The sequence below is a fragment of the Ptychodera flava genome (assembly GCF_041260155.1).
Source record: "Ptychodera flava strain L36383 chromosome 23 unlocalized genomic scaffold, AS_Pfla_20210202 Scaffold_23__1_contigs__length_28996876_pilon, whole genome shotgun sequence".
In the NCBI taxonomy this organism is placed as follows: Eukaryota; Metazoa; Hemichordata; class Enteropneusta; family Ptychoderidae; genus Ptychodera; species Ptychodera flava.
In genome coordinates this window covers 10143790-10155005 of record NW_027248277.1, presented here as the reverse complement: position 1 = coordinate 10155005, position 11216 = coordinate 10143790, and the positions used below count along the sequence as shown (strand labels likewise).

The window sequence follows — 11216 nt, the reverse complement described above, 5'->3', positions numbered from 1 at the left end:
AGACACAATTCTGTACTCTTCAGTTCGAGCATTCAGGTGCTTGAAATGACATGGTTTCTAGTTTGTAGTTTCTTCTGTTGAAATAAAAATATTTTCATCAAACTAAAATAGTTTGATTGTCTTTAACAGAGCACATCAATGTTTCCTTGTTTATGAGTTGTCATTGAGGAAAAAATATCTATGGTATAGCACGATATTTTCTAGCTGTCCTCTTGAACTTTTGAACAGTCTATAAAAAATGTACAATAACGCTTGTAGAAAGGCGATTTGTGCTGTATATGACATCAGGCTAAAGATAAACTTTATAATCCTCCATGAATTTGCACCTTTACCAGAAACGCTTTTTACATTTAAACAACGTTTTATGTCGAAAACTCAGAATATCGACAGGATTTTGTTAACAACAGAAAAATCGTAGCTAAACAACCGATTTGAGACTGAAATTGACAAGGTGCAAGCTCTATCTTTAGCTAAAACACTGTTCGGAATTACGCAGAGGATTGACACGCAGGGAAAGCCACCAAAAGTTTGTAGTGCGCATGGGCAATCGTTTCCTTATCGGCGAGAGGAGAATGAGCTGGTCCACGTTTTTCTCGTAAGCAGGGGGGTGGGGTAGGAATCGGATGGGAATTTGGTGATTATCATTTTCTTGCTCAGGGGGTCAACTAGCTGTGGGTGGGACTCAGCTGTTGCTGCCAGTTTTTAAAAATTCTTCGATTGGCGTGAGATCCGTGTCAATGGAGATGGGATTTTTGACACTATATGATGAAACCCCGGATTTAAGGATTTAATGTACATTCCAGTGCGATCGCGATCCTTCACACATTGAGTAAGACTTACGGTTGTGCGCTTGTTAAATCTATATGGAAAGGTGATGGCACTGTCATTTCCTTTACAACGAAATGGACTGAATCCGTTTTGTTGTAAAGGAAATGACAGAAAATTTCGGAAAATGAGGTTATTAAACAAATTTAATTAATATTTATGGTAATTGACACCGAAAACGTCAATTTATGTAAAATTTGCCGCAAGGTACAGTATGTTCCGGCCAAAATTCACTATTCTGACTTATGTTGGGAGCAAATGCAGATATCTTGCATATCATATTTTCTCTTTCTCGCCAGTTTCCGTATTGTTTTGAAATGTCCACGATATGTTCCTGAGGTGACACTTCATTGTATTTAAGTGAAATTTGGTATTCATTGCTTACAATAAAATATAGTTAGCTGATATTGTCCGTGTTGAAAAACCTCTTTCCCAGGTGGTATGAACATCAGTTAATAAAGGAAAGCTAAGAACTTAGAGGAGGGAAGACTTTCGTGAAAGTTAGAGGTCTGAGTTTTTGTTACCGTAACGGTACATATTTAATCGAGTTGTGTTTCTCGAGATGAATGTACACGAACGTCTGAACAGCTTTACCCGCATTATGAATTATGTACAATGTACAAGAACGCTCTCTGTGTCCCATTACGACTGAGGATGTACCTCCACAGCTAACTATGACAGCACTATCTAAAACGTTTCTTTTCCTACTTTTTTCATCCGGCGTTTTGAAACAGTGAATAAATCATTGACTTGTGGCCGATATCTTACATTGATAGATTTTTTGCTTCTTCGTTCCTTCAATTTAAACATTACATCTCAGTAGAGTTCAAAAGCTACCATAATAAAATTGGGAGAGCTTTACACTAGGCATTCAAATAGTTGTATAAATACTTGCTCCAGTTTTGAAAATGATCTTGCCAATCCTATGTATAAATATAATCTCTATGACCTTCACCCGTCCTATGCTATGTGGATACACAGGCTGCATACACCAAGACATCAATCGGCACACTATAGAGATATACATATTCGATACTAGGAATATTTGAGAAATTACGCCCTCTACAACTTCATATCATAATTATCTTGCTAATCTGAGCCGTTCATTTGTATGCCTTCGCTCTACCACCGCTCTCCCTCCCGCCCTCTCTCTCTCTCTCTCTCTCTCTCTCTCTCTCTCTCTCTCTCTCTCTCTCTCTCTCTCTCTCTCTCTCTCTCTCTCTCTCTCTCTCCTCCCTCCCTCCCTCCCTCCCTCTCCCTCTCTCTCTCTCTCTCTCTCTCTCTCTCTCTCTCTTCTCTCTCTCTCTCTCTCTCTCTCTCTCTCTCTCTCTCTCTCTCTCTCTCTCTCTCTCTCTCTCTCTCTCTCTCTCTCTCTCTCTCTCTCTCTCTCTCTCTCTCTCTCTCTCTCTCTCTCTCTCTCTCTCTCTCTCTCTCTCTCTCTCCTCTCTCTCTCTCTCTCTCTCTCTGTTCCTGTCTCATTGAGACGTGAAAGCCAGTGCCTTGCTCAAATAAGAAAATGAATGAGTTGGTTTTCGGAAAACTTTGCGAATAATTTACGCCATCGGACATGATGGGGAAGCTCTTTGTGAATATACATCGAGACTTATTCCATTACCATTGTCTCTCGGAACATGGTTACTGAAAAACATGTGCCAGAGGACTCAAGTAATATTCACAACCCAGTGTCGATGCCATCAATATCATCATGATCCATTTATTTGTACAGAACAGCTCACACGCGTGTGTGGACGTTGACGCCAATTCCTGTCAGAAACGCATCTGGAGGCCGTCCATCATTACCTCTTTTTCCAGCCGATAATTGTGTCTGCTCCTATAGCATATAATGGCGTATTTGAATTAGGAGTGACATACATAAACAATTTTCTTAATATCCCATAAATGTTTAAACACTACCAGGTGCTTTAAATAAAATTCATTGTTTGCCGCCCGCGTGCTGATAGGTTTCAGAGAAAATTAATAAAACAAACAAAATGTTAACTCTTTTAAAAATGAAAATATTATTTTTCCAAAAGATACCAAATTAATGGTTACGTTCCGACAACAAGGTCATGTATGCCATGCCGATAATATCATTGGATTTTTTAGTATCGCTGATGAATCAAATGAGCAATCTAGCATGACTAAGCTTGTTGACTACATTAAATGGATTTTGCATTTAAGGTTGCCGTGTGATTGCCAGACATTGTCGGGAATTATCGCGAATTAAACACAGAGCGACAGTTACCTATAGCCTTTACGACGCAGTCATTCAACTAACCAGAAGTAAACGCCTTGTACTCGCTGCTGTAAACAAAGTAGGCCCGGGCTTTCGCTGACAATCGAGTCGTGCGACTTTTGTTTGCAAGTGACTGCGACACGATCCATTGGCACACAAACACTCCTATGAGCTCTCAATTTTTTTGGATCAAAGTTTAATGAACGTAGAGTGTACAGTGTCGACACATTTCATGCGTGGGAGTGGGTTTTGTGAACAGAAAAATCCGGACTGTCGCCGTCCCTTTTTATTACATATGAATATTTAGGAATCCAAGAAACCTCGTCATGTCAGTTTACTCAGTAAAGCCGGCCTGCCATAGCTATATGACATATGCTAAATCCCTTTATTGATAGCATAGCGCAGCCAACGGTGAAATAAGGCGCAGGATCTTATAAATACTTTGGCAGCCGAGTATTTCCAGCATCCAAACAAGTTTTCGGTTTTTTCTCCTATATATAAAAAATACAATTCTCTATTTGAACGAGAAACGTCCGTTTATTCATAGGCAACATAATGTCTACGTTGGAAACAAAAAGTAGAAAACTATTAGAATTCTTAACATCAAAAAATCTGAACTCGGTGTTTCGTCAAGTATACTGTCTTGGGTATGTTTACTCTGCCATGGAGCCCTGAGGAAGAAGCGTGATGGACGTAGTCGCTTCTGACTCCAGAACAGATGGTTTTAATATTAAAACTTGGTTTCAAAAGTCCAGCTACTCATTCCCACTTCAATCGTTTTTCTCACAAGCGTACCTGGTGTACAAACCACTGAGGTAAGCCAATACGGCTCCAGATGCCCTGATTGTGACCGTCATTCCACAATGTTATTCAAAAGTGAGCGGCGACCGGAAGGAACGGCACCCTCGCAATGTACAATAAAGGAAGTCACTGTACTACAGACGATAGGAATATCACAATCCATAGCTTTAATGCGATACGAGGTACAGGGAAGTTAGCAATGCCCACGGTGGAATATTTACGAGATTAATGTGTTTGAACCTAGTTGTCACTTGCTTAGTAAACCTTTGAGACGCTAATAAAATTCGAACACCGTAGCTACATGTAGCGTTGTTAGAATTGTCTTTACACACGGATAAAATGGGGAGTAACGTTAAAATTTCAATTTATAAACCAATACGTTTCGGATATTTGATAAATTTTTCATAAGAGTGATTGAGCGATGGAATTTGAACGTGTTTGTTTGACGGCTTTTATTTTTAACGCTCGGATTGTATTCGTCAAATCGAATGTTGAGGTCAAAACGCGATTGATGCCCAAGCAGTCACGCTCCACGCTAGTCTGGAGCTGTGGTAAGCCGACGAATATATTGTTGACGAATCAGGCGTAGCAACTATGGTCTGAGCGGTAGAATCCGATTCACTGTTATACACACGTACTTTATTCTATTTTATTCAACCTCTTTCTTGCGTCGTCCCCATGCTTCACTGTTCTTTATATCTGCTCTCGTTCTTTGTTTTCCTTCATCCCTGTCTCGTTGAGACGTCGAAGGAAATGCCATGCTTTATTATCAAATTGAACGAGATCGATTTTGAAAAGTCTTTACGACTGTACGCTAACTAGAAAAATACTAGAGTACTCGCATGATTTTAACAACCCAGTGTGGTAAATGCCAACCAATATTATGATCCACTGTACAGAACAACCGTCATGCGTGTTAGGCAGACAATTTCTTGTCGGAAACGCATCACAGTGGAGGTTTTTCATCGTTACCCTTCTCTTTCTCCTCTATCTACTTACGTCTACCTTTAAGGCAGTATTGGACCACAGCCGTTTCATAGGCGTTTTAATGGCCTGTGTATGAACGGCACTTTATAGTCGCAAACGGCGAGTTTCTACATGGAGTGGCATAGGTGAAGATGAGCAAAGATTTTGCGAACATCTGTACGAGCACGTCGAAAGTGAAAGACAAACACTTTTAATCGATTTTCTCTCACGGAAAAAAATCAACCATTCTCTTCAAAATTGATAGTAAATCAGAGGCCGTCTTGCAAATTTTGGGACCAGAGAAATAAATTTCCCTTATACGCTGCTTGAACTTCTAAATAATCATATTTATTGACAGCACTTTTCTGAACGACCACTTAAACTTGAATGAGTTCATTTTAATGTCTCTGAGTAAAAAACAAATAACTGTAGAAAATCGAAAATTATATTTTGGGTTAACACAAAATGGCGGTCATTTTGGAATTTCAAATATCGATATACGTCAGGTAGTTTGCTTTGCTTGTACCAAACTTTGCAATGCAATCCAAGATTTTTATTCTTCATTTGATAAGGTTGAAAGTTTCATTAAGGAAATACCAAGCTATTGATATTGCTATTGTAACACATGTTTTGCAGTGACTGTCTCCTCTCGTTGAAAACTGATGTATCGCTCGAAATTGTCAATCCGTACTTCAGTAGTGTACCACGTTATCATTCATTAAATCACCCATATCAAAGCCATCCGATGGACACGCTCGTCTTCCATGAAGTAGTTTCGCTTCGTGTTTGTTCATTTGCCGAAGTGGATGTCTAGCCCTTTCAGCTCTGATGAACGATGTGCTTGTTGTAAAGATAACAGTAGAAGGCAGAACGTTTCACGTGATGTGCAATTCAAGGGAGGGTGGGGCTCTCACTGTAATCCTGTGTCGTGCTAGGTTATAACACTTTAAGCCGTGCCTAAAAAATATAATAAACTGAATTTATGATACCTGCCTATAACAGACACGATACCCATACATCATTTCACAGTCTGTTTGGTTAGTTGCCTAGAGAGCAGAAAAACAACTTTAAACATACATGTCTATGTCTATTGGTTATTCTCAATGTGTTCCGCCTGTCTGGATCACGTGATCACTCACCCACCAATGGTGTGGTGAAAAGTTCAATATTTCAATGCCATGTGTCTTAACGTGGTTCGATATAAACCGATCAAATCTCTCGAAACTGGCCAGTTGCTGCTTCTTAAACTTTCAGAACATCATGGGTGTCAGGTAAGACTCGTTTCTTATTCCGCAGATTGTTACCCAACGATTTAAATTCTCAACACTCATCGGTTTCAGACAGATAGACAGGTGCATTCAATTTGCTAATGTCCCTTCAGAACATGATCTCTAAAAAGTTCTGTTAGTAACTGTACAACAGTCGTTACACCGATTTTCTTAATCATCGGGTCAAAATGATAATCGCTCCTTTAAAGTGACAGCGCATTTCCCAAGTAATCAGCCATTGTTTCAGTATTTGAAAATAAATTGCAGTTAGCTTGAAACAACCAGAAGATGAAGCCAAACCAAAAACAGTCGATATCATATCTCGTATCATGGCCGCTGTAAATTGTTGAAGATAACAAATACACTGGTCATGAATAAATAAGGTTTTTGTGGGCTAAAATGAAGTGTAAAGTCGGCGACAAAAAAGGCGCCAACGTGTTGTTGAGCCAAGATATGTGCAAAAAGTAAGAAATGTATAATAATTAAAATTGAATTACTTTTTCTCCAATTGAGCTTGTTCATATTTTTTGATTTCCTTAACAGTGTACTTGTTCGATGTTCCCTCTTGATGCTCTGTTTCGTGTTTGTCTCTAAAGCACAAGGTAAGGCCACTATGTGTTGACGTTTCATTACGGCTTTCACAATTTGAAAGGTAATCAGTTGTTTATGAATTCGATACAAGATTATTTAATATAGAAATGACGATTTTTGTCGGATCTCATCGAATTCTTCATTCAATAAAATAATTTTAGGATATTTACTTTGTTATAAGCATCACATTTGCAACCAAGACCATAAAACAAAGAATGAAACTTGAAGACTTGGTACTCTGTTTCTTCTGATTCTCTATTTATTTTACAGAGGTTGAAGTCACGTCACTGTCGATCACAAATGCTGCCTCTGTAACGTATACAGCCGGAGGAACAGGCCAGACTATTACTGTAACACTCGGACTTAAAGAAAATTCCAACCCTGGAACCAACGGTGAAGTCACAGCTATCAATGTGTACTTTACGAACAACGCAGACTTAAGAGACGCCCAAATTGTGAAATCAGACCCCGTCGTCCATACTTTGGAGACACCCGTAGACGTAACAGCCGGTGATACCGGGTCGATTACTGGTGAAGAAATCACAGGCATTTTGATAGACGTTGAGAACTGCCAGGTGTACTCCCATGTCTGTGTAGAAATCACAGCAACGGGTGATACAGACGATTCGGACGACTTTGAATGTTTAATCTTCGGCACAACTGTTGGCACCGAAGCAGGAACCAGAGTATGCCCAGGTATAGCTACAGTTATGTTATTTTCATCATTTCCCATTTTCATGAGAAACATAATGCCACCGTGTCTCTTCCCATCGTGAGCAAATTTGAGTATAAAAATGATTTTCACTGACCTTGCAGTCACTAGAATTGACTTTGACACCACGCTGTATGTATATGCTTATTAGCTCCGCATTGGATTATTCTGAGGCACTCATGCTTTTTCTGGTTTCCAGAAAATTTAAATGCGTTCTCGAATTTGAGTTGCTCACCTCTTTTAACCTGAAATTACAAGTCTTACCAATGAATGCCTGTTGTTGTCCTTGCAATGTACTGTCCAGTATCCAGCGAAAACAAGTCCCGATTTTTTCAATTTCCTTTTCGTTCTCATGACGACGAGGGCAGTGTTAACTTCAGGTTAAAGAATAAACTTTCCTCAATATTTAAAGAGGCTCCTGGAAATAAAACAATTCCGAATCATCCCAAACGATAACGACGCCTACTTAACTCTCTGTCAAAATTGTACAAGCTCGTGTCAGCACGGAATCGAGATCGACGAAATAGAGGACTGTTCCTCTAGGTTGTGCAATGCCAATCGATCATAAATTAATATTACCTCGCTACGTCGGGTATACAATTTTGAGTTTCAGCTGTTGAGATTGATAATAAGAATACATCCTTCTCGAGGCATTTCAAAGTTCTTCGTGAGAGTAACATGTAGTGCCTTATCCAGTCTTTACAGTGAAAGTTGTATTTGAGACAGAGTGCGCTACGTGTATAGTTGCTATACGAAACGTTCGAAACCGAGACTTGCCTTGCTTTGTGTCTTGAACCGAATCATCAAACCGCTGTTATCTCATTGAGAATGAATACATCCCTGCATGATGTGTTCGCCTAATGTAATCGGCTGCTCATAGAACAAGCTCTCAACCTATACAGAGTGTTGCAGGAAGCTCAGATTTCCTTATCGGTTTTACGCCTACAATTCTCATTCCGTAAAAAAAAAGCTAATGATCACAGAAAACTTACAATAACTTATTCAATAGGCCATTCGCTTTATACGGTAGCCTATTCTTTGTATTGAACTTGAGCTCTGTAGCAATATACAGCCTAGCAACCACAACATTTCTATTTATTTGCAGATATTGCTGCGTCTGCTTTCAGTATCTCTAGTCCTAGTCCTTCAACCATCACTTATGACACAGCTGATGACACAGACATCGCCTTTGGGATCAGTGCCGCCGCGACTGATGGAGCTGGGACCGTTACTGGAGTAAAGCTCTACTTCACCGACAGTGATGACTACGACACAGCTAGTACTACATCGGTCGCCTTCGACGCTGGTAACGTAGCCTCAACCAGCGTCGCTGACGGTACAACTGAACCTATCGCCGGTGCCACCGCGTCCCTGAAACTGGACGCTGCGAACTGTGACGATTACACACACGTGTGCGCAGTTCTTCAAATATCATCTACCGACACAATCACCACAAACAACGATGTCTGCATCGAGTTTGGAACAGAGACAGCGGAAGCTGGCTCGAAAAATTGCACAGGTCAGTGGAGACAAACTTTACTGGCTGCTATTAATTGTGAAGACACGTGAAATGTGAAGATGTATCCTGGACTTGTTCGGCAATGTATTCCTAATTTTTCTTTGGTCTTTCTTTACTTTCACCAGCGGGAGACACTAGCACTGAAACATCAACTGCCCAAGGTAACTGTCAACGAAGTATGATCACCAATTTAGAAGTGAACATTCCTCCAATTTATCAATTTGAAAGTAAATTCCAGAATAGTGTAAATGAGGTTTTCATTCCCCGTCCTTTGCATGTATAATGTTATGATGAATTTACCAATCTATACTTTTTTAAATTTTATTTTATTTTATTTTATTTATTTTATTTTATTTTATTTATTTTTATTTTATATTTTATCAAATTAATCGAAATTACGTCTCGTAGTGCTATTATTGTACACAAAACTTAACACTTAAAAATAAGATCTTTGCTGTGGCTTTTAGATCTTAACTATAAGTACGTCTCTTAATTTCTCTTTGGTCTTTCTTTACTTTCACCAGCGGGAGACACTAGCACTGAAACATCAACTGCCCAAGGTAACTGTCAACGAAGTATGATCACCAGTTTAGACAGTAAACATTCCTCCAATTATCAAAATAAATTCCACAAAATTGTAAATGGGGTGTTTCATTCACAGTCCTATGCATGTACATTGTCACGGTGAATTTACCATATATTTTTATTTGTCAAATTCATTTGAAATTACTTCTCGTAGTGCTATTATTTTACATAACTTAAAAAATCAGACTTTTGTTGTAGCTTTTAGATCTTATCTAAGTACATCTCTCTTGAAATATCCAACTGGTAACTAGTACCATATTTGTAATCTTACATTAATCGGCATTAAAGCTTTGTCAATACTGGCGAAATCTGTGCTCTACCGTCATCACTCGAGACACGCTGTGTCTGATAGAGAGTGTGATCGTAAACGCGCTAACCATTACAAGTTCGTATGTTGCATTGAAAACAAAAATAACTCTACCAACCGACACCGTGAAAATACCGTAATTCTTTACTAACGCGACTAAATATATCAAATGTGGTCGTCAGCTTCTGAGTTGCAGCGAGATTTCGTCGTATATATCGAAGGCAAATTCGTCATACTCGTGAAAATCACTATTTCCCCTTATAGTCTGTTTTAGTTTGGTAAATAATCTAGACATCTGCAAATCAGGTAAAATGACAGTCTACAAACTAGCTGGTATTAACAAAGCTATGTAACCTGCTTTAAAGTAGTGTGTGCCTCGGGACAGATATTCGAACTCTCAACACTTTAAAAATCTTTTGTGGTCTACCAGTTGTTGGAGCTTATTTTAAAGCTATCGATGTATGAAATATTTTCACCCTCCAAGTTTTATAAAAATCTTCAAAAAATATTTTGAGGAGAGTTTGAGCAAACGTCTCGAGGCTTTCAAGTCCGAGGCGCGTACTACTTTAATGTTATATCATTGACCGCATCGGGAGGAAAGCAGATTTGACACAACGTTTCAAGTTGAAGCACCGACTGTTCTTATGAGAGTATTCTGAAAGATTTTATTGTTTTCCAATTAATTCCACCTTAATAATGCGACGTGAACGTGCCAATCGTTTTCGAACGGTCTATTGTACATTCATATTCTGGATTTTCTTTATTGAGAAAAATGGCAGGTCCGAGGATCCCTACATGTATCATGAATATAGAAATAACGGACGACGCGCTGACCAAGCAAGCCAAGCAAGCCTCGCCCATTAATTTTTGGCTTTCCTCTCGCCCGCGCGGCCCATAAATAAACGTTAATGGTCAGCGCGGAGTCTGTTATTTCCATTATATTATCAACGAACCCCCCAAAACCGTCAAAATTTACGAAAATTTCCCGTGCGAACGACAACGGGGCCCATAACCTGTCAGTGAGTAGTGCGCGCGCTCCAAAAATTTTGCAAATCCGAAGATTGTTTTGAAAAAAAGCGTCTAAACTTGGCCCACAAATGCTCCATTTTATTGTGTGGTTGATTAAGAATTTTTTACAAAATACAATTTTCATGCTAGCTGTAAAGTTACTATGTTTACGATATTGTTCATATTCATGGGCATGAAAACAAAACATAAATGTGTATTTTTGTGGGTAGTCACGTGGTTCAACTCGACCAATTAAAATGCGATGGACAAGGCATGGTAATATAATGATGTTTTATCAAAGCAAAATTCACAGCTTTCACTCGATTATGTAAATGTTATTTGAAATTTGCCATAAGATCAGTATTTCATATGATTTCGTATACGTGTGTTAAAACTCC

At 39.1% G+C, this 11216-nt stretch overlaps 1 long non-coding RNA gene across 1 annotated transcript; it reads left to right on the top strand.

Annotated features, from left to right (window-relative positions):
* Nucleotides 1-6045: 6045 nt before the first annotated feature.
* On the top strand, nt 6046-7053 carry LOC139124218 (uncharacterized). The gene is made up of 3 exons (XR_011549891.1): nt 6046-6099; nt 6640-6698; nt 6958-7053. It is a non-coding gene; the product is annotated as an uncharacterized lncRNA (long non-coding RNA).
* The last annotated feature ends 4163 nt before the right edge of the window (nt 7054-11216 follow it).